Here is a 4,915-nt window from a genome sequence, read left to right as displayed (position 1 = left end):
GAACTCAGTTCTGATCCTCAGGTGTATCTGTGGGAGGCACTGTGTGAGAAGTTGATAGTGGAAGCAGCATAGGGTCAAGGATAGCGATGGGGTGGGGGTTCATTAAGGCAGAGTCACTGGGCTTCCCATAGAAAAACATGTTAAATGGTTCTGCAGAAGCTCTGCCTACAGTCTCTCCCTCTGTCAACTTCAGTCATTCTTGGAGAATCTTAAAATCCTTTAATAAATCTCTACTGCCTCAATAAGAGTGAATCTACTTCTCTGCAACTATGAATGTTGTCTTTTTACCTATTTGTTTTTGAGGGGGAAAAAAGAAACAAAACACATATACTTTAGAAGTTGAAACATGAAGCCTTTGACCAGTCAAGATGTTTTATTTGAATATTTTCATTGATTACTAATATTTAATGGTTATGTGATTTCATATGATTTTTTTATGTCTGTCTTTTCTTGAAAACCAAAAGATCTGGCAAACTGAAGGGAATGTATAAAGGATTTTATGAGGAATATATACTCAACAGTTGATTTATTCCCTCAGAAAACCTGTATTACATGCCTGGTGTTTCCCAGCCCTGCGTTAGGGGATGGTCTAGAGAGATGAATAAGGCTTAGAGGGTGGATGGGATGATGCACCCTTTCCTGGCCTGAAATTCCCATCTACTGGGTATTTCATCCACTCAAGGTTTTGATGGATAGTAATAATAATAGCTCAGTAAAGGCTGACTCTTCACAAGCACTCACTCTTGCAAGTCACGGATTGCCTCACATCTTAACATCTTATAGTGTTATTGCCACTTCATTTCAACCAATGAGTAAGAGAGGCACAGAGAATTCAGACAACTTCTCTAATGCTTCACAGCTGGTAAGGAGAAGAGTTGGGATTTCAATTCAGTTCCATCACCAGAATCACAGTCCTAACCATTATGAAGGACTGCCCCTTTCCTAATGCCCATGGGTGTTTAAGTCTACTTGTCTATTTACATCACCAGTTAAGTGTTTTAAAGCATCATGAATTGTATGGATGAACCTTGAAAATATGATGCTAAGTGAAAGACGGCAGACATAATAGGCCACATATTGTATGAATAAGTATTATCTCATAACTGCTCCAGAAGGGAATTTCAAGGAATGCCTTAGTGAATCAATGATATGATCAAGGCATAAGATTATTTCTTGAGTCTTATATGCAAATTTGTTCCCTCATTGTCTCAAAGTGGCTGCTGCTGCTCCAGGAAACACTTTATCCCATGATAATGATCATAAAAGAGGAAGAAAAAAAAGGGAAGAAAAATCACTGTCTGCATTTCTGTTTTTATTAGTGAGAGAAAAAATTTTCCAGAAACACCAAAGCACCAAGATGCTTCTTAGCATCTCATTGGTCAGAATTTAGCCACTTGCTTGCCTGTGACTTCAAAGGAGGATGGAAAAGTGAGCATCTGTGATTTTTCAGCTGAAACTGTGGGAATGGGCTCACCCTACAAGGAAAAAAGTTGGCCACAGCACTTCAGGCAGAAAAAGTGAAGAAAAGCCTTCATATTAGATCTGCCAATCTTATGTTTTTGGGAATTTTCACTTTATGACATTGTTCTGAACCTTCTCAATATACTTAAGGAAGGCAGAGGAAAAATACAGAGAAGAAAATTTCCCTTATTAATTTAAGTAGTTACAACTCAGTTTAATGGTGTAGACATTGTCAGTGACTTTATGGGGAGCATGGAGAAGGATGGCCAAACTCTGCCCTCATCACTGAGTGGATGCAGTCTCAGATGGGAATTTATTAGTGTTGCTGCAAGTGTAGGATGGAAAAGGGCTCCCACAGTCCTCTATGGGAAAGGCCAAATACAGATAGGAGGTCTGGACACATTTTCAAGGTTGGTAGGCAAGATTCTGCCTTTGGAGATGCAAAGAAGATGCTCTAGGAGTAAGCAGGAGTGAGGGAAACTCTGGAGGTGTGATCTCCTTTATTGAAAGTTGACAAAATTCAGTTTAAATGGAGTAGGAGACAGAACTCAGAGATGGGGCAGGAAATGCAGACTGGGCCATGTTTTGAAAGTCTCGTAGAGAACGTACCTGGTGGTCCAGTGGCTAAGACTCTATGCTCCCAGTGCAGGTTCCCAGGTTTGATCCCTGGCCAGAGAACTCAATCCCACATGACACAGCTAAAGATCCCACATGCTATAATGAAGATCAAAGATTCTGTGTGCCACAACTAAGACTTATCGCAGCCAAATAAATAAATAATAATAAAAAAGAAAGTCTTGGAATCCAGTCTTAGAAGTGGGTATGTCATATTCTAGGGAATAGAGAATACTGGGTGATGGGACAAGGGGCACAGATTTCTATGACTCTGGCTGTTGAACTTTGCTTGTGGTCATTGCCTGGGAGACATATCTATACTCTGCACCTGTGTCTATGTGTGTATATGCGCAGGTGTAGTGTGTGTGTGTGTGTGTGTACATGAGTATATGTTGGTTTGTGTGATGTGTGTATATATGAACATGTAGATTTGTGTGGACATGTGTTTTTGTGTGAGTATATGTGTATGTGTGTGTGTATGACTTTGACCTCAACACTGAGATCACTCACTACCATTTTTTGAAACTTATCTTCTGGCTAAGTCAAAGTCCATGATCTTAGCAGAGGCATAGACCTCTGTGAATCTGCTGAACTACTTGGTAACTGCTTCTATGGAATATATATGGGTGTCAGGATCTTCTGTTCTAAGCCTCATGCTTTCATAGTTGGGGGACAAATGCACTTTTCAGGAAATGCGTTTTCCTGAGTGGCTATTTGGGCTAAGACATGGTCATTTTAAAGTTCCCTAGGGATTTCCCTGGTGGTCCAGTGGCTAAGACTCTGTGCTCCCAATGCAGGGGGCCTGGGTTTGATCCCCAGTTAGGGAATTAGATCCCACGTGCCACAGTGAAAACCGAAGATCCTGCATGCTGCAACTAATACTCAGTGCAGCCAAATAAATAAAAACAAATAGTAAAAAAAAAAATTTCATAAACTGGTCAAATTTAATCAGTCACCCTTAGACCTCATATATGAAGACCAAGAGGCTTTGTTCTATTTTGGAGGTGAAAGTTACCATGCACATCAATGCACATAATGCAAGTTCTAACATATCACAACCAAATAAACAGTGAATGGAGAAGAAAAGCAATCAACATGGCCTCCCCTTCAACAGACTTTCATTTTAGGACTACCCTCATTTCATGGTATCCTGTTCTTTTCAATGATGACAATTAAATAAATATATATTTAAATGTGATTTGGTGCTTCCACCGTCGGAAATCTTTTCCTCATTATCCATTCACAATGTAGAATACATTGTGTTTTGTTTTGGCAGTAAGATCAACTCAATTCATCCAGGTTGTTACTTTATTTTTTAGCAGTTTTGCGCCCTGTTTCTTATACAAATTGCCCAGGATTTGGCTGAGATCTGCTGGTCTTGGCATCTGCATAGTCTGGTTTGGAACTGATTCTCTTTGTTTCCTCTGTGGATGTCTAAAGCCTTCCCACAACATGATGAGGAGGCTTATGATCCTGCAGTCACATCTCACTTTTGCTTTTATTTCCAAGCTTCCCTCTCATTTGCAAGCTATGAACCCCAGGTTTAAAGCTCAGCACCTTCTTTTATTTTCACATCTTTACTTACACAAAGCATTAGTGAGTTGAGTACATTCTGGTGAAGCTAGGTGAGGGGCAGAGGGGCCAAAGGAAGAATTTCCATTATGGATACAGTGGCAACTGAAAATTGAATGCAAGGCATCTCTGTTCATAAACTTACACTTTAAAAACATCCTCTGAGGACTTTCCTGGTGGTCCAGTGGTTAAGATTCCTTGCTCCCAATGCAGGGGGCCCAGGTTCAATCCCTGGTCAGGGAACTAGATCCCACATGCTACCACAACTAAGACTCAGTGCAGCCAGATATATATGTAAAAATATCCTCTGGTCTCTCAATTATTGGGAAATATCCTCAGAATTCCCAGTCCCAACTATCTATGGGCTTCCTTTCTCTTGGCCAAGTCCACTAAGCTTGACTATGTGGGGCTCAAGGGCACCAGCAGAGAGGCTGGGCAGAGGGTGAAATTAATCCCATGCTGGGTTTACCAAAGTCCTGGAAGAGCTTGGCTCTCCTTCTGCTCATTCCTTGCACTTCTTTGCCTATCATGCTCCATTCCCACCTTAAATTTTAGAAGTGGAACCACCTTCCTCACTTTCTCACAAGCAACAGTCACACAATGCCTCTTGTTTTGCTTTGGTTTGCTTGTTGCTTTCGTGTTAATATCTATACTCCCAAGATATGCAGTCCAAACACCTAGCGAAGAGGATTGAGAATAGAGGAGGGACAAGATAAGGAACATAGGTTTCCAAGATTTCTCAATAGCATCTTGCGGAAGGCAGGGATTAATTCTACCTACCTTGACCATCTTTACATTTCATAATTCCTAGTACTAAGTGATTTTTAAAAAAGTCTTGGGTACTAGAATGAATGGTCTATCAAAAGCAATTTCCATTCTGCATGAGTGTTTTTGATCTGTAGGATGTCTTTGAGTTTCAGCAGTAATACTTTAGTTTTGCATCATTAATTCAATATATTGATATTAAACACTTAATTGTACTCCTTGAAGTTGTTTTGAAGTGGATTCTGTCTGGTAACATACCCATAATGGGATTGAGACAGCTGGTAGAGCTCAGCGGTTTTATAATTTCACTTTTTCACCTTTGAGCTGACTGCATTCTGATGAATCTGGACTTGCTTTGGCCATAATCCCACTGAACAGGGCAAAATCACAGATAAGATCATTTGAACTATAAGAAGTCAGCCTCTTTTAAGGAATTATCAGATGATTCAACATGTCATGAGGCACCTTAACCAGTTTTAAATGAAAACTTGAACTTTTGGAA

At 40.2% G+C, this 4,915-nt stretch overlaps 1 non-coding gene across 1 annotated transcript; it reads left to right on the top strand.

The window, feature by feature from the left end:
* The first annotated feature begins 2,830 nt into the window (after positions 1 to 2,830).
* TRNAG-CCC (transfer RNA glycine (anticodon CCC)) lies at positions 2,831 to 2,903 on the top strand. The gene has a single exon. It is a non-coding gene; the product is annotated as a tRNA-Gly (tRNA).
* The last annotated feature ends 2,012 nt before the right edge of the window (positions 2,904 to 4,915 follow it).

This window comes from Bos indicus, chromosome 17, assembly GCF_029378745.1.
Source record: "Bos indicus isolate NIAB-ARS_2022 breed Sahiwal x Tharparkar chromosome 17, NIAB-ARS_B.indTharparkar_mat_pri_1.0, whole genome shotgun sequence".
Taxonomy (NCBI): Eukaryota; Metazoa; Chordata; class Mammalia; order Artiodactyla; family Bovidae; genus Bos; species Bos indicus.
This window is presented reverse-complemented; position numbering and strand designations above follow the sequence as displayed.